Below are 24,841 nucleotides of genomic sequence, written 5' to 3' on the forward strand. Positions count from 1 at the left end.
GTATTGTTGGATCAATACTGAGTAAAAAGTGACTATCTCAATTTCAGGACATATAAAAGAGAAAGAAGTAGAAACTCATGTTTCAAATGCTGAGAGGCAACAACTGTTCATGATTTTCACCTCCACTAATTATATTTATTTTTATAATCTATATGTTTATATTTTCCTATAAATATACAGAGACATATAGCTATATATACAGAGATACATATGTACAGGTTGATTTTTACATGTTTATAAGTAAATGTGATGTTGTTCCAAATAAAACTTCTAAGAACTGAATGGAAAAGAAAATTGTAAAGTTCAGATAAGTCCCACTGAAATTTGTACTCAGATCCCTGTTTTCAGAGTCCAGAGTGCTAACCATGACACCATCCACCCTCCCGTACCAGGGTGAGCTTTCCATTTTGACAGAAGAGATTTGCCTCAGGGGGCAACTTATCTTTCATTGAAAAATATTATCTCACATAAAAACCACTGTTCAACAGAGTTATAACGTTATTTGAGTCTTTTGGGCAACATCCTTCCCCAACATAGTTCAATATGCAAAAGTTTACCAGAATAGGAAAGCAATCCAATACAGTTTCTCTTTGACAGTAGAATATTAAAAACTTTGACATTTCCACATTCCTGCAGCAGTTTATGCTCCTTTCACATGGGAGGTTCCATGGTGTAACGGTTAGCACTTTGGACTTTGAATCCAATGATCCGAGTTCAAATCTCGGTGGGACCATTTTATGACTCTTGACCAAATCATTTTCTTTCAAGTGTATTCATTAATATCACATATCTAATACCGGTAGGGTGAACAATTAATTTATTGATTATACTCTAAAAGTTTATTAGATGTGAGCAAATAATAGAAATTTTACAATACCTGGAAACTAAATGGCTCAAAATAATGTGAGATTTTACAAACTCACTCTGGTTTCTCAAACTCATCACAGGGGCCTGATGCAAGACATTACTTTTTAAAATCTTACTGTTATTGTTAAGGCGAACAAGGAACTTTTTCATTGCAAAGCATTCATTAAAACAAAACTTGAGGAGTCAAACTTTGTATTACGGGGACCGAAGATGTGCAGTTTGAATAATAATCTTGAAATTCAGACGTACAAAGATTTTACACACTGATTTTCAACAGTAAATCCACAACCAAAAAAGTGGAATCTTTTGAAAGACATGTCAAAGGTGTGAATCTGAAATTCACTTTTAAAGACATTCACAATGAAATGCACTGTGTAAGTCCAGCATGTTGTCAGCTAAGAAATCAGCAAAAATGAACTATCTCATTACTGGCCATATAGATGAGAAAGGAAAATAAACTCATGTTTACAATGTGGATGTGAAAGAACAGTTTCTAGGTTCAGCTTCAATATTTATGTTAATGAATAATTGATATGTTCATATTGTCTAACAGCTATCTAGACGGATAAAGCTATGTATGCATCTATACATACTTATGCGTTCATACGCATCAGTATAAAACATTGATATTATGTTTTTTCTAGACCAAATTCTAAAAAATGAGTTAAACAGTGAATCTCATAATTGTAGTAGGTCCCACCGAGATTTGAACTCGGATCGCTGGATTCAGAGTCCAGAGTGCTAACCATTACACCATGGAACCCTCTCACACAAGAGTGACGTTTCCATTGAGACAAAAGAGAGCGCATCAGTGATGGCCTTCTCTTATATTGATAAAAAGATATCTCATTTGAATGGTCATAGTGGATAGAGCTTTAATGTGATTTGATTCTTTTCAGCTATATTCTCTATAAAAGTGTTAAATATTCAAATGTTTATCTGAATATAAAAGTTATATCACAATGTTCATCTTTGCCTGTAGCATAATAAAACAGTCTACATTTCCAGACTACTGAAGCAATGTCTCTGTCTCCTGCATGGGTGGCTCCATAGAGCAATGGTTGGCAATTTGGACTTTGCATCCAATGATCCGATTTGAAACCTTGGAGGGACTTTTTTTATTACTCTTGAGCTTTTCCATTTCTTCATCTTTGTTCATTGATAGCTCAAATCCAACACCAGTAGGTTGAAAGAGTCAATTATTGAATGCTTTCAAAATGTCCATCAGCTTGAACAAGTTACATCAATACAAACTTTAAAATACTTTGACATCAAATTTCTTCACAAAGTAGTTAGCCATTATAAAATCATATTCTGATTTTCTCAAACGCATTTCAGATGGGTGATTCACAGCATCACTTTTTTAAGCTTTCCCGCTATTGATAAGGCGAAAATAGCACATTTTGAATGAGAAGTTTTCTTCAATCAAACATAGAGGAACCCAAATGATGATCTCATTCAGCTAGTAAAAATGTTGTTTTATATTAGTATGGAAATCGTGAAAAGAAAATGTTTTTCATGCTGATTTACAACAGTTGATCTCCAATCGTAAAATATAAGCTTTTGGTCGGAGGCATCACAGGTACTGATCAAATTCTAATTTTTGAACATTGTTCACAAATCATATGATATGCTTTATATACATAAACTGTATTGTTGGATCAATACTGAGTAAAAAGTGACTATCTCAATTTCAGGACATATAAAAGAGAAAGAAGTAGAAACTCATGTTTCAAATGCTGAGAGGCAACAACTGTTCATGATTTTCACCTCCACTAATTATATTTATTTTTATAATCTATATGTTTATATTTTCCTATAAATATACAGAGACATATAGCTATATATACAGAGATACATATGTACAGGTTGATTTTTACATGTTTATAAGTAAATGTGATGTTGTTCCAAATAAAACTTCTAAGAAGTGAATGGAAAAGAAGATTGTAAAGTTCAGATAAGTCCCACTGAAATTTGTACTCAGATCCCTGTTTTCAGAGTCCAGAGTGCTAACCATGACACCATCCACCCTCCCGTACCAGGGTGAGCTTTCCATTTTGACAGAAGAGATTTGCCTCAGGGGGCAACTTATCTTTCATTGAAAAATATTATCTCACATAAAAACCACTGTTCAACAGAGTTATAACGTTATTTGAGTCTTTTGGGCAACATCCTTCCCCAACATAGTTCAATATGCAAAAGTTTACCAGAATAGGAAAGCAATCCAATACAGTTTCTCTTTGACAGTAGAATATTAAAAACTTTGACATTTCCACATTCCTGCAGCAGTTTATGCTCCTTTCACATGGGAGGTTCCATGGTGTGACGGTTAGCACTTTGGACTTTGAATCCAATGATCCGAGTTCAAATCTCGGTGGGACCATTTTATGACTCTTGACCAAATCATTTTCTTTCAAGTGTATTCATTAATATCACATATCTAATACCGGTAGGGTGAACAATTAATTTATTGATTATACTCTAAAAGTTTATTAGATGTGAGCAAATAATAGAAATTTTACAATACCTGGAACCTAAATGGCTCAAAATAATGAGAGATTTTACAAACTCACTCTGGTTTCTCAAACTCATCACAGGGGCCTGATGCAAGACATTACTTTTTAAAATCTTACTGTTATTGTTAAGGCGAACAAGGAACTTTTTCATTGCAAAGCATTCATTAAAACAAAACTTGAGGAGTCAAACTTTGTATTACGGGGACCGAAGATGTGCAGTTTGAATAATAATCTTGAAATTCAGACGTACAAAGATTTTACACACTGATTTTCAACAGTAAATCCACAACCAAAAAAGTGGAATCTTTTGAAAGACATGTCAAAGGTGTGAATCTGAAATTCACTTTTAAAGACATTCACAATGAAATGCACTGTGTAAGTCCAGCATGTTGTCAGCTAAGAAATCAGCAAAAATGAACTATCTCATTACTGGCCATATAGATGAGAAAGGAAAATAAACTCATGTTTACAATGTGGATGTGAAAGAACAGTTTCTAGGTTCAGCTTCAATATTTATGTTAATGAATAATTGATATGTTCATATTGTCTAACAGCTATCTAGACGGATAAAGCTATGTATGCATCTATACATACTTATGCGTTCATACGCATCAGTATAAAACATTGATATTATGTTTTTTCTAGACCAAATTCTAAAAAATGAGTTAAACAGTGAATCTCATAATTGTAGTAGGTCCCACCGAGATTTGAACTCGGATCGCTGGATTCAGAGTCCAGAGTGCTAACCATTACACCATGGAACCCTCTCACACAAGAGTGACGTTTCCATTGAGACAAAAGAGAGCGCATCAGTGATGGCCTTCTCTTATATTGATAAAAAGATATCTCATTTGAATGGTCATAGTGGATAGAGCTTTAATGTGATTTGATTCTTTTCAGCTATATTCTCTATAAAAGTGTTAAATATTCAAATGTTTATCTGAATATAAAAGTTATATCACAATGTTCATCTTTGCCTGTAGCATAATAAAACAGTCTACATTTCCAGACTACTGAAGCAATGTCTCTGTCTCCTGCATGGGTGGCTCCATAGAGCAATGGTTGGCAATTTGGACTTTGCATCCAATGATCCGATTTGAAACCTTGGAGGGACTTTTTTTATTACTCTTGAGCTTTTCCATTTCTTCATCTTTGTTCATTGATAGCTCAAATCCAACACCAGTAGGTTGAAAGAGTCAATTATTGAATGCTTTCAAAATGTCCATCAGCTTGAACAAGTTACATCAATACAAACTTTAAAATACTTTGACATCAAATTTCTTCACAAAGTAGTTAGCCATTATAAAATCATATTCTGATTTTCTCAAACGCATTTCAGATGGGTGATTCATAGCATCACTTTTTTAAGCTTTCCCGCTATTGATAAGGCGAAAATAGCACATTTTGAATGAGAAGTTTTCTTCAATCAAACATAGAGGAACCCAAATGATGATCTCATTCAGCTAGTAAAAATGTTGTTTTATATTAGTATGGAAATCGTGAAAAGAAAATGTTTTTCATGCTGATTTACAACAGTTGATCTCCAATCGTAAAATATAAGCTTTTGGTCGGAGGCATCACAGGTACTGATCAAATTCTAATTTTTGAACATTGTTCACAAATCATATGATATGCTTTATATACATAAACTGTATTGTTGGATCAATACTGAGTAAAAAGTGACTATCTCAATTTCAGGACATATAAAAGAGAAAGAAGTAGAAACTCATGTTTCAAATGCTGAGAGGCAACAACTGTTCATGATTTTCACCTCCACTAATTATATTTATTTTTATAATCTATATGTTTATATTTTCCTATAAATATACAGAGACATATAGCTATATATACAGAGATACATATGTACAGGTTGATTTTTACATGTTTATAAGTAAATGTGATGTTGTTCCAAATAAAACTTCTAAGAACTGAATGGAAAAGAAAATTGTAAAGTTCAGATAAGTCCCACTGAAATTTGTACTCAGATCCCTGTTTTCAGAGTCCAGAGTGCTAACCATGACACCATCCACCCTCCCGTACCAGGGTGAGCTTTCCATTTTGACAGAAGAGATTTGCCTCAGGGGGCAACTTATCTTTCATTGAAAAATATTATCTCACATAAAAACCACTGTTCAACAGAGTTATAACGTTATTTGAGTCTTTTGGGCAACATCCTTCCCCAACATAGTTCAATATGCAAAAGTTTACCAGAATAGGAAAGCAATCCAATACAGTTTCTCTTTGACAGTAGAATATTAAAAACTTTGACATTTCCACATTCCTGCAGCAGTTTATGCTCCTTTCACATGGGAGGTTCCATGGTGTAACGGTTAGCACTTTGGACTTTGAATCCAATGATCCGAGTTCAAATCTCGGTGGGACCATTTTATGACTCTTGACCAAATCATTTTCTTTCAAGTGTATTCATTAATATCACATATCTAATACCGGTAGGGTGAACAATTAATTTATTGATTATACTCTAAAAGTTTATTAGATGTGAGCAAATAATAGAAATTTTACAATACCTGGAAACTAAATGGCTCAAAATAATGTGAGATTTTACAAACTCACTCTGGTTTCTCAAACTCATCACAGGGGCCTGATGCAAGACATTACTTTTTAAAATCTTACTGTTATTGTTAAGGCGAACAAGGAACTTTTTCATTGCAAAGCATTCATTAAAACAAAACTTGAGGAGTCAAACTTTGTATTACGGGGACCGAAGATGTGCAGTTTGAATAATAATCTTGAAATTCAGACGTACAAAGATTTTACACACTGATTTTCAACAGTAAATCCACAACCAAAAAAGTGGAATCTTTTGAAAGACATGTCAAAGGTGTGAATCTGAAATTCACTTTTAAAGACATTCACAATGAAATGCACTGTGTAAGTCCAGCATGTTGTCAGCTAAGAAATCAGCAAAAATGAACTATCTCATTACTGGCCATATAGATGAGAAAGGAAAATAAACTCATGTTTACAATGTGGATGTGAAAGAACAGTTTCTAGGTTCAGCTTCAATATTTATGTTAATGAATAATTGATATGTTCATATTGTCTAACAGCTATCTAGACGGATAAAGCTATGTATGCATCTATACATACTTATGCGTTCATACGCATCAGTATAAAACATTGATATTATGTTTTTTCTAGACCAAATTCTAAAAAATGAGTTAAACAGTGAATCTCATAATTGTAGTAGGTCCCACCGAGATTTGAACTCGGATCGCTGGATTCAGAGTCCAGAGTGCTAACCATTACACCATGGAACCCTCTCACACAAGAGTGACGTTTCCATTGAGACAAAAGAGAGCGCATCAGTGATGGCCTTCTCTTATATTGATAAAAAGATATCTCATTTGAATGGTCATAGTGGATAGAGCTTTAATGTGATTTGATTCTTTTCAGCTATATTCTCTATAAAAGTGTTAAATATTCAAATGTTTATCTGAATATAAAAGTTATATCACAATGTTCATCTTTGCCTGTAGCATAATAAAACAGTCTACATTTCCAGACTACTGAAGCAATGTCTCTGTCTCCTGCATGGGTGGCTCCATAGAGCAATGGTTGGCAATTTGGACTTTGCATCCAATGATCCGATTTGAAACCTTGGAGGGACTTTTTTTATTACTCTTGAGCTTTTCCATTTCTTCATCTTTGTTCATTGATAGCTCAAATCCAACACCAGTAGGTTGAAAGAGTCAATTATTGAATGCTTTCAAAATGTCCATCAGCTTGAACAAGTTACATCAATACAAACTTTAAAATACTTTGACATCAAATTTCTTCACAAAGTAGTTAGCCATTATAAAATCATATTCTGATTTTCTCAAACGCATTTCAGATGGGTGATTCACAGCATCACTTTTTTAAGCTTTCCCGCTATTGATAAGGCGAAAATAGCACATTTTGAATGAGAAGTTTTCTTCAATCAAACATAGAGGAACCCAAATGATGATCTCATTCAGCTAGTAAAAATGTTGTTTTATATTAGTATGGAAATCGTGAAAAGAAAATGTTTTTCATGCTGATTTACAACAGTTGATCTCCAATCGTAAAATATAAGCTTTTGGTCGGAGGCATCACAGGTACTGATCAAATTCTAATTTTTGAACATTGTTCACAAATCATATGATATGCTTTATATACATAAACTGTATTGTTGGATCAATACTGAGTAAAAAGTGACTATCTCAATTTCAGGACATATAAAAGAGAAAGAAGTAGAAACTCATGTTTCAAATGCTGAGAGGCAACAACTGTTCATGATTTTCACCTCCACTAATTATATTTATTTTTATAATCTATATGTTTATATTTTCCTATAAATATACAGAGACATATAGCTATATATACAGAGATACATATGTACAGGTTGATTTTTACATGTTTATAAGTAAATGTGATGTTGTTCCAAATAAAACTTCTAAGAAGTGAATGGAAAAGAAGATTGTAAAGTTCAGATAAGTCCCACTGAAATTTGTACTCAGATCCCTGTTTTCAGAGTCCAGAGTGCTAACCATGACACCATCCACCCTCCCGTACCAGGGTGAGCTTTCCATTTTGACAGAAGAGATTTGCCTCAGGGGGCAACTTATCTTTCATTGAAAAATATTATCTCACATAAAAACCACTGTTCAACAGAGTTATAACGTTATTTGAGTCTTTTGGGCAACATCCTTCCCCAACATAGTTCAATATGCAAAAGTTTACCAGAATAGGAAAGCAATCCAATACAGTTTCTCTTTGACAGTAGAATATTAAAAACTTTGACATTTCCACATTCCTGCAGCAGTTTATGCTCCTTTCACATGGGAGGTTCCATGGTGTGACGGTTAGCACTTTGGACTTTGAATCCAATGATCCGAGTTCAAATCTCGGTGGGACCATTTTATGACTCTTGACCAAATCATTTTCTTTCAAGTGTATTCATTAATATCACATATCTAATACCGGTAGGGTGAACAATTAATTTATTGATTATACTCTAAAAGTTTATTAGATGTGAGCAAATAATAGAAATTTTACAATACCTGGAACCTAAATGGCTCAAAATAATGAGAGATTTTACAAACTCACTCTGGTTTCTCAAACTCATCACAGGGGCCTGATGCAAGACATTACTTTTTAAAATCTTACTGTTATTGTTAAGGCGAACAAGGAACTTTTTCATTGCAAAGCATTCATTAAAACAAAACTTGAGGAGTCAAACTTTGTATTACGGGGACCGAAGATGTGCAGTTTGAATAATAATCTTGAAATTCAGACGTACAAAGATTTTACACACTGATTTTCAACAGTAAATCCACAACCAAAAAAGTTGAATCTTTTGAAAGACATGTCAAAGGTGTGAATCTGAAATTCACTTTTAAAGACATTCACAATGAAATGCACTGTGTAAGTCCAGCATGTTGTCAGCTAAGAAATCAGCAAAAATGAACTATCTCATTACTGGCCATATAGATGAGAAAGGAAAATAAACTCATGTTTACAATGTGGATGTGAAAGAACAGTTTCTAGGTTCAGCTTCAATATTTATGTTAATGAATAATTGATATGTTCATATTGTCTAACAGCTATCTAGACGGATAAAGCTATGTATGCATCTATACATACTTATGCGTTCATACGCATCAGTATAAAACATTGATATTATGTTTTTTCTAGACCAAATTCTAAAAAATGAGTTAAACAGTGAATCTCATAATTGTAGTAGGTCCCACCGAGATTTGAACTCGGATCGCTGGATTCAGAGTCCAGAGTGCTAACCATTACACCATGGAACCCTCTCACACAAGAGTGACGTTTCCATTGAGACAAAAGAGAGCGCATCAGTGATGGCCTTCTCTTATATTGATAAAAAGATATCTCATTTGAATGGTCATAGTGGATAGAGCTTAATGTGATTTGATTCTTTTCAGCTATATTCTCTATAAAAGTGTTAAATATTCAAATGTTTATCTGAATATAAAAGTTATATCACAATGTTCATCTTTGCCTGTAGCATAATAAAACAGTCTACATTTCCAGACTACTGAAGCAATGTCTCTGTCTCCTGCATGGGTGGCTCCATAGAGCAATGGTTGGCAATTTGGACTTTGCATCCAATGATCCGATTTGAAACCTTGGAGGGACTTTTTTTATTACTCTTGAGCTTTTCCATTTCTTCATCTTTGTTCATTAATAGCTCAAATCCAACACCAGTAGGTTGAAAGAGTCAATTATTGAATGCTTTCAAAATGTCCATCAGCTTGAACAAGTTACATCAATACAAACTTTAAAATACTTTGACATCAAATTTCTTCACAAAGTAGTTAGCCATTATAAAATCATATTCTGATTTTCTCAAACGCATTTCAGATGGGTGATTCACAGCATCACTTTTTTAAGCTTTCCCGCTATTGATAAGGCGAAAATAGCACATTTTGAATGAGAAGTTTTCTTCAATCAAACATAGAGGAACCCAAATGATGATCTCATTCAGCTAGTAAAAATGTTGTTTTATATTAGTATGGAAATCGTGAAAAGAAAATGTTTTTCATGCTGATTTACAACAGTTGATCTCCAATCGTAAAATATAAGCTTTTGGTCGGAGGCATCACAGGTACTGATCAAATTCTAATTTTTGAACATTGTTCACAAATCATATGATATGCTTTATATACATAAACTGTATTGTTGGATCAATACTGAGTAAAAAGTGACTATCTCAATTTCAGGACATATAAAAGAGAAAGAAGTAGAAACTCATGTTTCAAATGCTGAGAGGCAACAACTGTTCATGATTTTCACCTCCACTAATTATATTTATTTTTATAATCTATATGTTTATATTTTCCTATAAATATACAGAGACATATAGCTATATATACAGAGATACATATGTACAGGTTGATTTTTACATGTTTATAAGTAAATGTGATGTTGTTCCAAATAAAACTTCTAAGAAGTGAATGGAAAAGAAGATTGTAAAGTTCAGATAAGTCCCACTGAAATTTGTACTCAGATCCCTGTTTTCAGAGTCCAGAGTGCTAACCATGACACCATCCACCCTCCCGTACCAGGGTGAGCTTTCCATTTTGACAGAAGAGATTTGCCTCAGGGGGCAACTTATCTTTCATTGAAAAATATTATCTCACATAAAAACCACTGTTCAACAGAGTTATAACGTTATTTGAGTCTTTTGGGCAACATCCTTCCCCAACATAGTTCAATATGCAAAAGTTTACCAGAATAGAAAAGCAATCCAATACAGTTTCTCTTTGACAGTAGAATATTAAAAACTTTGACATTTCCACATTCCTGCAGCAGTTTATGCTCCTTTCACATGGGAGGTTCCATGGTGTAACGGTTAGCACTTTGGACTTTGAATCCAATGATCCGAGTTCAAATCTCGGTGGGACCATTTTATGACTCTTGACCAAATCATTTTCTTTCAAGTGTATTCATTAATATCACATATCTAATACCGGTAGGGTGAACAATTAATTTATTGATTATACTCTAAAAGTTTATTAGATGTGAGCAAATAATAGAAATTTTACAATACCTGGAACCTAAATGGCTCAAAATAATGAGAGATTTTACAAACTCACTCTGGTTTCTCAAACTCATCACAGGGGCCTGATGCAAGACATTACTTTTTAAAATCTTACTGTTATTGTTAAGGCGAACAAGGAACTTTTTCATTGCAAAGCATTCATTAAAACAAAACTTGAGGAGTCAAACTTTGTATTACGGGGACCGAAGATGTGCAGTTTGAATAATAATCTTGAAATTCAGACGTACAAAGATTTTACACACTGATTTTCAACAGTAAATCCACAACCAAAAAAGTTGAATCTTTTGAAAGACATGTCAAAGGTGTGAATCTGAAATTCACTTTTAAAGACATTCACAATGAAATGCACTGTGTAAGTCCAGCATGTTGTCAGCTAAGAAATCAGCAAAAATGAACTATCTCATTACTGGCCATATAGATGAGAAAGGAAAATAAACTCATGTTTACAATGTGGATGTGAAAGAACAGTTTCTAGGTTCAGCTTCAATATTTATGTTAATGAATAATTGATATGTTCATATTGTCTAACAGCTATCTAGACGGATAAAGCTATGTATGCATCTATACATACTTATGCGTTCATACGCATCAGTATAAAACATTGATATTATGTTTTTTCTAGACCAAATTCTAAAAAATGAGTTAAACAGTGAATCTCATAATTGTAGTAGGTCCCACCGAGATTTGAACTCGGATCGCTGGATTCAGAGTCCAGAGTGCTAACCATTACACCATGGAACCCTCTCACACAAGAGTGACGTTTCCATTGAGACAAAAGAGAGCGCATCAGTGATGGCCTTCTCTTATATTGATAAAAAGATATCTCATTTGAATGGTCATAGTGGATAGAGCTTTAATGTGATTTGATTCTTTTCAGCTATATTCTCTATAAAAGTGTTAAATATTCAAATGTTTATCTGAATATAAAAGTTATATCACAATGTTCATCTTTGCCTGTAGCATAATAAAACAGTCTACATTTCCAGACTACTGAAGCAATGTCTCTGTCTCCTGCATGGGTGGCTCCATAGAGCAATGGTTGGCAATTTGGACTTTGCATCCAATGATCCGATTTGAAACCTTGGAGGGACTTTTTTTATTACTCTTGAGCTTTTCCATTTCTTCATCTTTGTTCATTGATAGCTCAAATCCAACACCAGTAGGTTGAAAGAGTCAATTATTGAATGCTTTCAAAATGTCCATCAGCTTGAACAAGTTACATCAATACAAACTTTAAAATACTTTGACATCAAATTTCTTCACAAAGTAGTTAGCCATTATAAAATCATATTCTGATTTTCTCAAACGCATTTCAGATGGGTGATTCACAGCATCACTTTTTTAAGCTTTCCCGCTATTGATAAGGCGAAAATAGCACATTTTGAATGAGAAGTTTTCTTCAATCAAACATAGAGGAACCCAAATGATGATCTCATTCAGCTAGTAAAAATGTTGTTTTATATTAGTATGGAAATCGTGAAAAGAAAATGTTTTTCATGCTGATTTACAACAGTTGATCTCCAATCGTAAAATATAAGCTTTTGGTCGGAGGCATCACAGGTACTGATCAAATTCTAATTTTTGAACATTGTTCACAAATCATATGATATGCTTTATATACATAAACTGTATTGTTGGATCAATACTGAGTAAAAAGTGACTATCTCAATTTCAGGACATATAAAAGAGAAAGAAGTAGAAACTCATGTTTCAAATGCTGAGAGGCAACAACTGTTCATGATTTTCACCTCCACTAATTATATTTATTTTTATAATCTATATGTTTATATTTTCCTATAAATATACAGAGACATATAGCTATATATACAGAGATACATATGTACAGGTTGATTTTTACATGTTTATAAGTAAATGTGATGTTGTTCCAAATAAAACTTCTAAGAACTGAATGGAAAAGAAAATTGTAAAGTTCAGATAAGTCCCACTGAAATTTGTACTCAGATCCCTGTTTTCAGAGTCCAGAGTGCTAACCATGACACCATCCACCCTCCCGTACCAGGGTGAGCTTTCCATTTTGACAGAAGAGATTTGCCTCAGGGGGCAACTTATCTTTCATTGAAAAATATTATCTCACATAAAAACCACTGTTCAACAGAGTTATAACGTTATTTGAGTCTTTTGGGCAACATCCTTCCCCAACATAGTTCAATATGCAAAAGTTTACCAGAATAGGAAAGCAATCCAATACAGTTTCTCTTTGACAGTAGAATATTAAAAACTTTGACATTTCCACATTCCTGCAGCAGTTTATGCTCCTTTCACATGGGAGGTTCCATGGTGTAACGGTTAGCACTTTGGACTTTGAATCCAATGATCCGAGTTCAAATCTCGGTGGGACCATTTTATGACTCTTGACCAAATCATTTTCTTTCAAGTGTATTCATTAATATCACATATCTAATACCGGTAGGGTGAACAATTAATTTATTGATTATACTCTAAAAGTTTATTAGATGTGAGCAAATAATAGAAATTTTACAATACCTGGAAACTAAATGGCTCAAAATAATGTGAGATTTTACAAACTCACTCTGGTTTCTCAAACTCATCACAGGGGCCTGATGCAAGACATTACTTTTTAAAATCTTACTGTTATTGTTAAGGCGAACAAGGAACTTTTTCATTGCAAAGCATTCATTAAAACAAAACTTGAGGAGTCAAACTTTGTATTACGGGGACCGAAGATGTGCAGTTTGAATAATAATCTTGAAATTCAGACGTACAAAGATTTTACACACTGATTTTCAACAGTAAATCCACAACCAAAAAAGTGGAATCTTTTGAAAGACATGTCAAAGGTGTGAATCTGAAATTCACTTTTAAAGACATTCACAATGAAATGCACTGTGTAAGTCCAGCATGTTGTCAGCTAAGAAATCAGCAAAAATGAACTATCTCATTACTGGCCATATAGATGAGAAAGGAAAATAAACTCATGTTTACAATGTGGATGTGAAAGAACAGTTTCTAGGTTCAGCTTCAATATTTATGTTAATGAATAATTGATATGTTCATATTGTCTAACAGCTATCTAGACGGATAAAGCTATGTATGCATCTATACATACTTATGCGTTCATACGCATCAGTATAAAACATTGATATTATGTTTTTTCTAGACCAAATTCTAAAAAATGAGTTAAACAGTGAATCTCATAATTGTAGTAGGTCCCACCGAGATTTGAACTCGGATCGCTGGATTCAGAGTCCAGAGTGCTAACCATTACACCATGGAACCCTCTCACACAAGAGTGACGTTTCCATTGAGACAAAAGAGAGCGCATCAGTGATGGCCTTCTCTTATATTGATAAAAAGATATCTCATTTGAATGGTCATAGTGGATAGAGCTTTAATGTGATTTGATTCTTTTCAGCTATATTCTCTATAAAAGTGTTAAATATTCAAATGTTTATCTGAATATAAAAGTTATATCACAATGTTCATCTTTGCCTGTAGCATAATAAAACAGTCTACATTTCCAGACTACTGAAGCAATGTCTCTGTCTCCTGCATGGGTGGCTCCATAGAGCAATGGTTGGCAATTTGGACTTTGCATCCAATGATCCGATTTGAAACCTTGGAGGGACTTTTTTTATTACTCTTGAGCTTTTCCATTTCTTCATCTTTGTTCATTGATAGCTCAAATCCAACACCAGTAGGTTGAAAGAGTCAATTATTGAATGCTTTCAAAATGTCCATCAGCTTGAACAAGTTACATCAATACAAACTTTAAAATACTTTGACATCAAATTTCTTCACAAAGTAGTTAGCCATTATAAAATCATATTCTGATTTTCTCAAACGCATTTCAGATGGGTGATTCACAGCATCACTTTTTTAAGCTTTCCCGCTATTGATAAGGCGAAAATAGCACATTTTGAATGAGAAGTTTTCTTCAATCAAACATAGAGGAACCCAAATGATGATCTCATTCAGCTAGTAAAAATGTTGTTTTATATTAGTATGGAAATCGTGAAAAGAAAATGTTTTTCATGCTGATTTACAACAGTTGATCTCCAATCGTAAAATATAAGCTTTTGGTCGGAGGCATCACAGGTACTGATCAAATTCTAATTTTTGAACATTGTTCACAAATCATATGATATGCTTTATATACATAAACTGTATTGTTGGATCAATACTGAGTAAAAAGTGACTATCTCAATTTCAGGACATATAAAAGAGAAAGAAGTAGAAACTCATGTTTCAAATGCTGAGAGGCAACAACTGTTCATGATTTTCACCTCCACTAATTATATTTATTTTTATAATCTATATGTTTATATTTTCCTATAAATATACAGAGACATATAGCTATATATACAGAGATACATATGTACAGGTTGATTTTTACATGTTTATAAGTAAATGTGATGTTGTTCCAAATAAAACTTCTAAGAAGTGAATGGAAAAGAAGATTGTAAAGTTCAGATAAGTCCCACTGAAATTTGTACTCAGATCCCTGTTTTCAGAGTCCAGAGTGCTAACCATGACACCATCCACCCTCCCGTACCAGGGTGAGCTTTCCATTTTGACAGAAGAGATTTGCCTCAGGGGGCAACTTATCTTTCATTGAAAAATATTATCTCACATAAAAACCACTGTTCAACAGAGTTATAACGTTATTTGAGTCTTTTGGGCAACATCCTTCCCCAACATAGTTCAATATGCAAAAGTTTACCAGAATAGGAAAGCAATCCAATACAGTTTCTCTTTGACAGTAGAATATTAAAAACTTTGACATTTCCACATTCCTGCAGCAGTTTATGCTCCTTTCACATGGGAGGTTCCATGGTGTGACGGTTAGCACTTTGGACTTTGAATCCAATGATCCGAGTTCAAATCTCGGTGGGACCATTTTATGACTCTTGACCAAATCATTTTCTTTCAAGTGTATTCATTAATATCACATATCTAATACCGGTAGGGTGAACAATTAATTTATTGATTATACTCTAAAAGTTTATTAGATGTGAGCAAATAATAGAAATTTTACAATACCTGGAACCTAAATGGCTCAAAATAATGAGAGATTTTACAAACTCACTCTGGTTTCTCAAACTCATCACAGGGGCCTGATGCAAGACATTACTTTTTAAAATCTTACTGTTATTGTTAAGGCGAACAAGGAACTTTTTCATTGCAAAGCATTCATTAAAACAAAACTTGAGGAGTCAAACTTTGTATTACGGGGACCGAAGATGTGCAGTTTGAATAATAATCTTGAAATTCAGACGTACAAAGATTTTACACACTGATTTTCAACAGTAAATCCACAACCAAAAAAGTTGAATCTTTTGAAAGACATGTCAAAGGTGTGAATCTGAAATTCACTTTTAAAGACATTCACAATGAAATGCACTGTGTAAGTCCAGCATGTTGTCAGCTAAGAAATCAGCAAAAATGAACTATCTCATTACTGGCCATATAGATGAGAAAGGAAAATAAACTCATGTTTACAATGTGGATGTGAAAGAACAGTTTCTAGGTTCAGCTTCAATATTTATGTTAATGAATAATTGATATGTTCATATTGTCTAACAGCTATCTAGACGGATAAAGCTATGTATGCATCTATACATACTTATGCGTTCATACGCATCAGTATAAAACATTGATATTATGTTTTTTCTAGACCAAATTCTAAAAAATGAGTTAAACAGTGAATCTCATAATTGTAGTAGGTCCCACCGAGATTTGAACTCGGATCGCTGGATTCAGAGTCCAGAGTGCTAACCATTACACCATGGAACCCTCTCACACAAGAGTGACGTTTCCATTGAGACAAAAGAGAGCGCATCAGTGATGGCCTTCTCTTATATTGATAAAAAGATATCTCATTTGAATGGTCATAGTGGATAGAGCTTAATGTGATTTGATTCTTTTCAGCTATATTCTCTATAAAAGTGTTAAATATTCAAATGTTTATCTGAATATAAAAGTTATATCACAATGTTCATCTTTGCCTGTAGCATAATAAAACAGTCTACATTTCCAGACTACTGAAGCAATGTCTCTGTCTCCTGCATGGGTGGCTCCATAGAGCAATGGTTGGCAATTTGGACTTTGCATCCAATGATCCGATTTGAAACCTTGGAGGGACTTTTTTTATTACTCTTGAGCTTTTCCATTTCTTCATCTTTGTTCATTAATAGCTCAAATCCAACACCAGTAGGTTGAAAGAGTCAATTATTGAATGCTTTCAAAATGTCCATCAGCTTGAACAAGTTACATCAATACAAACTTTAAAATACTTTGACATCAAATTTCTTCACAAAGTAGTTAGCCATTATAAAATCATATTCTGATTTTCTCAAACGCATTTCAGATGGGTGATTCACAGCATCACTTTTTTAAGCTTTCCCGCTATTGATAAGGCGAAAATAGCACATTTTGAATGAGAAGTTTTCTTCAATCAAACATAGAGGAACCCAAATGATGATCTCATTCAGCTAGTAAAAATGTTGTTTTATATTAGTATGGAAATCGTGAAAAGAAAATGTTTTTCATGCTGATTTACAACAGTTGATCTCCAATCGTAAAATATAAGCTTTTGGTCGGAGGCATCACAGGTACTGATCAAATTCTAATTTTTGAACATTGTTCACAAATCATATGATATGCTTTATATACATAAACTGTATTGTTGGATCAATACTGAGTAAAAAGTGACTATCTCAATTTCAGGACATATAAAAGAGAAAGAAGTAGAAACTCATGTTTCAAATGCTGAGAGGCAACAACTGTTCATGATTTTCACCTCCACTAATTATATTTATTTTTATAATCTATATGTTTATATTTTCCTATAAATATACAGAGACATATAGCTATATATACAGAGATACATATGTACAGGTTGATTTTTACATGTTTATAAGTAAATGTGATGTTGTTCCAAATAAAACTTCTAAGAAGTGAATGGAAAAGAAGATTGTAAAGTTCAGATAAGTCCCACTGAAATTTGTACTCAGATCCCTGTTTTCAGAGTCCAGAGTGCTAACCATGACACCATCCACCCTCCCGTACCAGGGTGAGCTTTCCATTTTGACAGAAGAGATTTGCCTCAGGGGGCAACTTATCTTTCATTGAAAAATATTATCTCACATAAAAACCACTGTTCAACAGAGTTATAACGTTATTTGAGTCTTTTGGGCAACATCCTTCCCCAACATAGTTCAATATGCAAAAGTTTACCAGAATAGAAAAGCAATCCAATACAGTTTCTCTTTGACAGTAGAATATTAAAAACTTTGACATTTCCACATTCCTGCAGCAGTTTATGCTCCTTTCACATGGGAGGTTCCATGGTGTAACGGTTAGCACTTTGGACTTTGAATCCAATGATCCGAGTTCAAATCTCGGTGGGACCATTTTATGACTCTTGACCAAATCATTTTCTTTCAAGTGTATTCATTAATATCACATATCTAATACCGGTAGGGTGAACAATTAATTTATTGATTATACTCTAAAAGTTTATTAGATGTGAGCAAATAATAGAAATTTTACAATACCTGGAACCTAAATGGCTCAAAATAATGAGAGATTTTACAAACTCACTCTGGTTTCTCAAACTCATCACAGGGGCCTGATGCAAGACATTACTTTTTAAAATCTTACTGTTATTGTTAAGGCGAACAAGGAACTTTTTCATTGCAAAGCATTCATTAAAACAAAACTTGAGGAGTCAAACTTTGTATTACGGGGACCGAAGATGTGCAGTTTGAATAATAATCTTGAAATTCAGACGTACAAAGATTTTACACACTGATTTTCAACAGTAAATCCACAACCAAAAAAGTTGAATCTTTTGAAAGACATGTCAAAGGTGTGAATCTGAAATTCACTTTTAAAGACATTCACAATGAAATGCACTGTGTAAGTCCAGCATGTTGTCAGCTAAGAAATCAGCAAAAATGAACTATCTCATTACTGGCCATATAGATGAGAAAGGAAAATAAACTCATGTTTACAATGTGGATGTGAAAGAACAGTTTCTAGGTTCAGCTTCAATATTTATGTTAATGAATAATTGATATGTTCATATTGTCTAACAGCTATCTAGACGGATAAAGCTATGTATGCATCTATACATACTTATGCGTTCATACGCATCAGTATAAAACATTGATATTATGTTTTTTCTAGACCAAATTCTAAAAAATGAGTTAAACAGTGAATCTCATAATTGTAGTAGGTCCCACCGAGATTTGAACTCGGATCGCTGGATTCAGAGTCCAGAGTGCTAACCATTACACCATGGAACCCTCTCACACAAGAGTGACGTTTCCATTGAGACAAAAGAGAGCGCATCAGTGATGGCCTTCTCTTATATTGATAAAAAGATATCTCATTTGAATGGTCATAGTGGATAGAGCTTTAATGTGATTTGATTCTTTTCAGCTATATTCTCTATAAAAGTGTTAAATATTCAAATGTTTATCTGAATATAAAAGTTATATCACAATGTTCATCTTTGCCTGTAGCATAATAAAACAGTCTACATTTCCAGACTACTGAAGCAATGTCTCTGTCTCCTGCATGGGTGGCTCCATAGAGCAATGGTTGGCAATTTGGACTTTGCATCCAATGATCCGATTTGAAACCTTGGAGGGACTTTTTTTATTACTCTTGAGCTTTTCCATTTCTTCATCTTTGTTCATTGATAGCTCAAATCCAACACCAGTAGGTTGAAAGAGTCAATTATTGAATGCTTTCAAAATGTCCATCAGCTTGAACAAGTTACATCAATACAAACTTTAAAATACTTTGACATCAAATTTCTTCACAAAGTAGTTAGCCATTATAAAATCATATTCTGATTTTCTCAAACGCATTTCAGATGGGTGATTCACAGCATCACTTTTTTAAGCTTTCCCGCTATTGATAAGGCGAAAATAGCACATTTTGAATGAGAAGTTTTCTTCAATCAAACATAGAGGAACCCAAATGATGATCTCATTCAGCTAGTAAAAATGTTGTTTTATATTAGTATGGAAATCGTGAAAAGAAAATGTTTTTCATGCTGATTTACAACAGTTGATCTCCAATCGTAAAATATAAGCTTTTGGTCGGAGGCATCACAGGTACTGATCAAATTCTAATTTTTGAACATTGTTCACAAATCATATGATATGCTTTATATACATAAACTGTATTGTTGGATCAATACTGAGTAAAAAGTGACTATCTCAATTTCAGGACATATAAAAGAGAAAGAAGTAGAAACTCATGTTTCAAATGCTGAGAGGCAACAACTGTTCATGATTTTCACCTCCACTAATTATATTTATTTTTATAATCTATATGTTTATATTTTCCTATAAATATACAGAGACATATAGCTATATATACAGAGATACATATGTACAGGTTGATTTTTACATGTTTATAAGTAAATGTGATGTTGTTCCAAATAAAACTTCTAAGAACTGAATGGAAAAGAAAATTGTAAAGTTCAGATAAGTCCCACTGAAATTTGTACTCAGATCCCTGTTTTCAGAGTCCAGAGTGCTAACCATGACACCATCCACCCTCCCGTACCAGGGTGAGCTTTCCATTTTGACAGAAGAGATTTGCCTCAGGGGGCAACTTATCTTTCATTGAAAAATATTATCTCACATAAAAACCACTGTTCAACAGAGTTATAACGTTATTTGAGTCTTTTGGGCAACATCCTTCCCCAACATAGTTCAATATGCAAAAGTTTACCAGAATAGGAAAGCAATCCAATACAGTTTCTCTTTGACAGTAGAATATTAAAAACTTTGACATTTCCACATTCCTGCAGCAGTTTATGCTCCTTTCACATGGGAGGTTCCATGGTGTAACGGTTAGCACTTTGGACTTTGAATCCAATGATCCGAGTTCAAATCTCGGTGGGACCATTTTATGACTCTTGACCAAATCATTTTCTTTCAAGTGTATTCATTAATATCACATATCTAATACCGGTAGGGTGAACAATTAATTTATTGATTATACTCTAAAAGTTTATTAGATGTGAGCAAATAATAGAAATTTTACAATACCTGGAAACTAAATGGCTCAAAATAATGTGAGATTTTACAAACTCACTCTGGTTTCTCAAACTCATCACAGGGGCCTGATGCAAGACATTACTTTTTAAAATCTTACTGTTATTGTTAAGGCGAACAAGGAACTTTTTCATTGCAAAGCATTCATTAAAACAAAACTTGAGGAGTCAAACTTTGTATTACGGGGACCGAAGATGTGCAGTTTGAATAATAATCTTGAAATTCAGACGTACAAAGATTTTACACACTGATTTTCAACAGTAAATCCACAACCAAAAAAGTGGAATCTTTTGAAAGACATGTCAAAGGTGTGAATCTGAAATTCACTTTTAAAGACATTCACAATGAAATGCACTGTGTAAGTCCAGCATGTTGTCAGCTAAGAAATCAGCAAAAATGAACTATCTCATTACTGGCCATATAGATGAGAAAGGAAAATAAACTCATGTTTACAATGTGGATGTGAAAGAACAGTTTCTAGGTTCAGCTTCAATATTTATGTTAATGAATAATTGATATGTTCATATTGTCTAACAGCTATCTAGACGGATAAAGCTATGTATGCATCTATACATACTTATGCGTTCATACGCATCAGTATAAAACATTGATATTATGTTTTTTCTAGACCAAATTCTAAAAAATGAGTTAAACAGTGAATCTCATAATTGTAGTAGGTCCCACCGAGATTTGAACTCGGATCGCTGGATTCAGAGTCCAGAGTGCTAACCATTACACCATGGAACCCTCTCACACAAGAGTGACGTTTCCATTGAGACAAAAGAGAGCGCATCAGTGATGGCCTTCTCTTATATTGATAAAAAGATATCTCATTTGAATGGTCATAGTGGATAGAGCTTTAATGTGATTTGATTCTTTTCAGCTATATTCTCTATAAAAGTGTTAAATATTCAAATGTTTATCTGAATATAAAAGTTATATCACAATGTTCATCTTTGCCTGTAGCATAATAAAACAGTCTACATTTCCAGACTACTGAAGCAATGTCTCTGTCTCCTGCATGGGTGGCTCCATAGAGCAATGGTTGGCAATTTGGACTTTGCATCCAATGATCCGATTTGAAACCTTGGAGGGACTTTTTTTATTACTCTTGAGCTTTTCCATTTCTTCATCTTTGTTCATTGATAGCTCAAATCCAACACCAGTAGGTTGAAAGAGTCAATTATTGAATGCTTTCAAAATGTCCATCAGCTTGAACAAGTTACATCAATACAAACTTTAAAATACTTTGACATCAAATTTCTTCACAAAGTAGTTAGCCATTATAAAATCATATTCTGATTTTCTCAAACGCATTTCAGATGGGTGATTCACAGCATCACTTTTTTAAGCTTTCCCGCTATTGATAAGGCGAAAATAGCACATTTTGAATGAGAAGTTTTCTTCAATCAAACATAGAGGAACCCAAATGATGATCTCATTCAGCTAGTAAAAATGTTGTTTTATATTAGTATGGAAATCGTGAAAAGAAAATGTTTTTCATGCTGATTTACAACAGTTGATCTCCAATCGTAAAATATAAGCTTTTGGTCGGAGGCATCACAGGTACTGATCAAATTCTAATTTTTGAACATTGTTCACAAATCATATGATATGCTTTATATACATAAACTGTATTGTTGGATCAATACTGAGTAAAAAGTGACTATCTCAATTTCAGGACATATAAAAGAGAAAGAAGTAGAAACTCATGTTTCAAATGCTGAGAGGCAACAACTGTTCATGATTTTCACCTCCACTAATTATATTTATTTTTATAATCTATATGTTTATATTTTCCTATAAATATACAGAGACATATAGCTATATATACAGAGATACATATGTACAGGTTGATTTTTACATGTTTATAAGTAAATGTGATGTTGTTCCAAATAAAACTTCTAAGAACTGAATGGAAAAGAAAATTGTAAAGTTCAGATAAGTCCCACTGAAATTTGTACTCAGATCCCTGTTTTCAGAGTCCAGAGTGCTAACCATGACACCATCCACCCTCCCGTACCAGGGTGAGCTTTCCATTTTGACAGAAGAGATTTGCCTCAGGGGGCAACTTATCTTTCATTGAAAAATATTATCTCACATAAAAACCACTGTTCAACAGAGTTATAACGTTATTTGAGTCTTTTGGGCAACATCCTTCCCCAACATAGTTCAATATGCAAAAGTTTACCAGAATAGGAACGCAATCCAATACAGTTTCTCTTTGACAGTAGAATATTAAAAACTTTGACATTTCCACATTCCTGCAGCAGTTTATGCTCCTTTCACATGGGAGGTTCCATGGTGTAATGGTTAGCACTTTGGACTTTGAATCCAATGATCCGAGTTCAAATCTCGGTGGGACCATTTTATGACTCTTGACCAAATCATTTTCTTTCAAGTGTATTCATTAATATCACATATCTAATACCGGTAGGGTGAACAATTAATTTATTGATTATACTCTAAAAGTTTATTAGATGTGAGCAAATAATAGAAATTTTACAATACCTGGAAACTAAATGGCTCAAAATAATGAGAGATTTTACAAACTCACTCTGGTTTCTCAAACTCATCACAGGGGCCTGATGCAAGACATTACTTTTTAAAATCTTACTGTTATTGTTAAGGCGAACAAGGAACTTTTTCATTGCAAAGCATTCATTAAAACAAAACTTGAGGAGTCAAACTTTGTATTACGGGGACCGAAGATGTGCAGTTTGAATAATAATCTTGAAATTCAGACGTACAAAGATTTTACACACTGATTTTCAACAGTAAATCCACAACCAAAAAAGTTGAATCTTTTGAAAGACATGTCAAAGGTGTGAATCTGAAATTCACTTTTAAAGACATTCACAATGAAATGCACTGTGTAAGTCCAGCATGTTGTCAGCTAAGAAATCAGCAAAAATGAACTATCTCATTACTGGCCATATAGATGAGAAAGGAAAATAAACTCATGTTTACAATGTGGATGTGAAAGAACAGTTTCTAGGTTCAGCTTCAATATTTATGTTAATGAATAATTGATATGTTCATATTGTCTAACAGCTATCTAGACGGATAAAGCTATGTATGCATCTATACATACTTATGCGTTCATACGCATCAGTATAAAACATTGATATTATGTTTTTTCTAGACCAAATTCTAAAAAATGAGTTAAACAGTGAATCTCATAATTGTAGTAGGTCCCACCGAGATTTGAACTCGGATCGCTGGATTCAGAGTCCAGAGTGCTAACCATTACACCATGGAACCCTCTCACACAAGAGTGACGTTTCCATTGAGACAAAAGAGAGCGCATCAGTGATGGCCTTCTCTTATATTGATAAAAAGATATCTCATTTGAATGGTCATAGTGGATAGAGCTTTAATGTGATTTGATTCTTTTCAGCTATATTCTCTATAAAAGTGTTAAATATTCAAATGTTTATCTGAATATAAAAGTTATATCACAATGTTCATCTTTGCCTGTAGCATAATAAAACAGTCTACATTTCCAGACTACTGAAGCAATGTCTCTGTCTCCTGCATGGGTGGCTCCATACAGCAATGGTTGGCAATTTGGACTTTGCATCCAATGATCCGATTTGAAACCTTGGAGGGACTTTTTTTATTACTCTTGAGCTTTTCCATTTCTTCATCTTTGTTCATTGATAGCTCAAATCCAACACCAGTAGGTTGAAAGAGTCAATTATTGAATGCTTTCAAAATGTCCATCAGCTTGAACAAGTTACATCAATACAAACTTTAAAATACTTTGACATCAAATTTCTTCACAAAGTAGTTAGCCATTATAAAATCATATTCTGATTTTC

The 24,841-nt window shown here is 33.6% G+C and overlaps 17 non-coding genes across 17 annotated transcripts; 7 read left to right on the forward strand and 10 right to left on the reverse strand.

Moving 5' to 3' along the window:
* Nucleotides 1–661: 661 nt before the first annotated feature.
* On the forward strand, nt 662–733 carry TRNAQ-UUG (transfer RNA glutamine (anticodon UUG)). The gene has a single exon. It is a non-coding gene; the product is annotated as a tRNA-Gln (tRNA).
* Nucleotides 734–1,558: 825 nt separating this feature from the next.
* On the reverse strand, nt 1,559–1,630 carry TRNAQ-CUG (transfer RNA glutamine (anticodon CUG)). The gene has a single exon. It is a non-coding gene; the product is annotated as a tRNA-Gln (tRNA).
* Nucleotides 1,631–4,075: 2,445 nt separating this feature from the next.
* On the reverse strand, nt 4,076–4,147 carry TRNAQ-CUG (transfer RNA glutamine (anticodon CUG)). The gene has a single exon. It is a non-coding gene; the product is annotated as a tRNA-Gln (tRNA).
* A 1,548-nt stretch (nt 4,148–5,695) lies between these two features.
* TRNAQ-UUG (transfer RNA glutamine (anticodon UUG)) lies at nt 5,696–5,767 on the forward strand. Its single transcript has one exon. It is a non-coding gene; the product is annotated as a tRNA-Gln (tRNA).
* An 825-nt stretch (nt 5,768–6,592) lies between these two features.
* TRNAQ-CUG (transfer RNA glutamine (anticodon CUG)) lies at nt 6,593–6,664 on the reverse strand. Its single transcript has one exon. It is a non-coding gene; the product is annotated as a tRNA-Gln (tRNA).
* Nucleotides 6,665–9,109: 2,445 nt separating this feature from the next.
* On the reverse strand, nt 9,110–9,181 carry TRNAQ-CUG (transfer RNA glutamine (anticodon CUG)). The gene has a single exon. It is a non-coding gene; the product is annotated as a tRNA-Gln (tRNA).
* A 1,547-nt stretch (nt 9,182–10,728) lies between these two features.
* On the forward strand, nt 10,729–10,800 carry TRNAQ-UUG (transfer RNA glutamine (anticodon UUG)). The gene has a single exon. It is a non-coding gene; the product is annotated as a tRNA-Gln (tRNA).
* Nucleotides 10,801–11,625: 825 nt separating this feature from the next.
* Nucleotides 11,626–11,697, reverse strand: TRNAQ-CUG (transfer RNA glutamine (anticodon CUG)). The gene has a single exon. It is a non-coding gene; the product is annotated as a tRNA-Gln (tRNA).
* Nucleotides 11,698–13,245: 1,548 nt separating this feature from the next.
* Nucleotides 13,246–13,317, forward strand: TRNAQ-UUG (transfer RNA glutamine (anticodon UUG)). The gene has a single exon. It is a non-coding gene; the product is annotated as a tRNA-Gln (tRNA).
* Nucleotides 13,318–14,142: 825 nt separating this feature from the next.
* TRNAQ-CUG (transfer RNA glutamine (anticodon CUG)) lies at nt 14,143–14,214 on the reverse strand. Its single transcript has one exon. It is a non-coding gene; the product is annotated as a tRNA-Gln (tRNA).
* Nucleotides 14,215–16,659: 2,445 nt separating this feature from the next.
* On the reverse strand, nt 16,660–16,731 carry TRNAQ-CUG (transfer RNA glutamine (anticodon CUG)). Its single transcript has one exon. It is a non-coding gene; the product is annotated as a tRNA-Gln (tRNA).
* Nucleotides 16,732–18,278: 1,547 nt separating this feature from the next.
* Nucleotides 18,279–18,350, forward strand: TRNAQ-UUG (transfer RNA glutamine (anticodon UUG)). The gene has a single exon. It is a non-coding gene; the product is annotated as a tRNA-Gln (tRNA).
* An 825-nt stretch (nt 18,351–19,175) lies between these two features.
* On the reverse strand, nt 19,176–19,247 carry TRNAQ-CUG (transfer RNA glutamine (anticodon CUG)). Its single transcript has one exon. It is a non-coding gene; the product is annotated as a tRNA-Gln (tRNA).
* Nucleotides 19,248–20,795: 1,548 nt separating this feature from the next.
* TRNAQ-UUG (transfer RNA glutamine (anticodon UUG)) lies at nt 20,796–20,867 on the forward strand. Its single transcript has one exon. It is a non-coding gene; the product is annotated as a tRNA-Gln (tRNA).
* Nucleotides 20,868–21,692: 825 nt separating this feature from the next.
* On the reverse strand, nt 21,693–21,764 carry TRNAQ-CUG (transfer RNA glutamine (anticodon CUG)). The gene has a single exon. It is a non-coding gene; the product is annotated as a tRNA-Gln (tRNA).
* Nucleotides 21,765–23,312: 1,548 nt separating this feature from the next.
* Nucleotides 23,313–23,384, forward strand: TRNAQ-UUG (transfer RNA glutamine (anticodon UUG)). The gene has a single exon. It is a non-coding gene; the product is annotated as a tRNA-Gln (tRNA).
* Nucleotides 23,385–24,209: 825 nt separating this feature from the next.
* Nucleotides 24,210–24,281, reverse strand: TRNAQ-CUG (transfer RNA glutamine (anticodon CUG)). Its single transcript has one exon. It is a non-coding gene; the product is annotated as a tRNA-Gln (tRNA).
* Nucleotides 24,282–24,841: the final 560 nt, after the last annotated feature.

Source organism: Triturus cristatus, chromosome 5_2 (assembly GCF_964204655.1).
Source record: "Triturus cristatus chromosome 5_2, aTriCri1.1, whole genome shotgun sequence".
NCBI classification, from domain to species: Eukaryota; Metazoa; Chordata; class Amphibia; order Caudata; family Salamandridae; genus Triturus; species Triturus cristatus.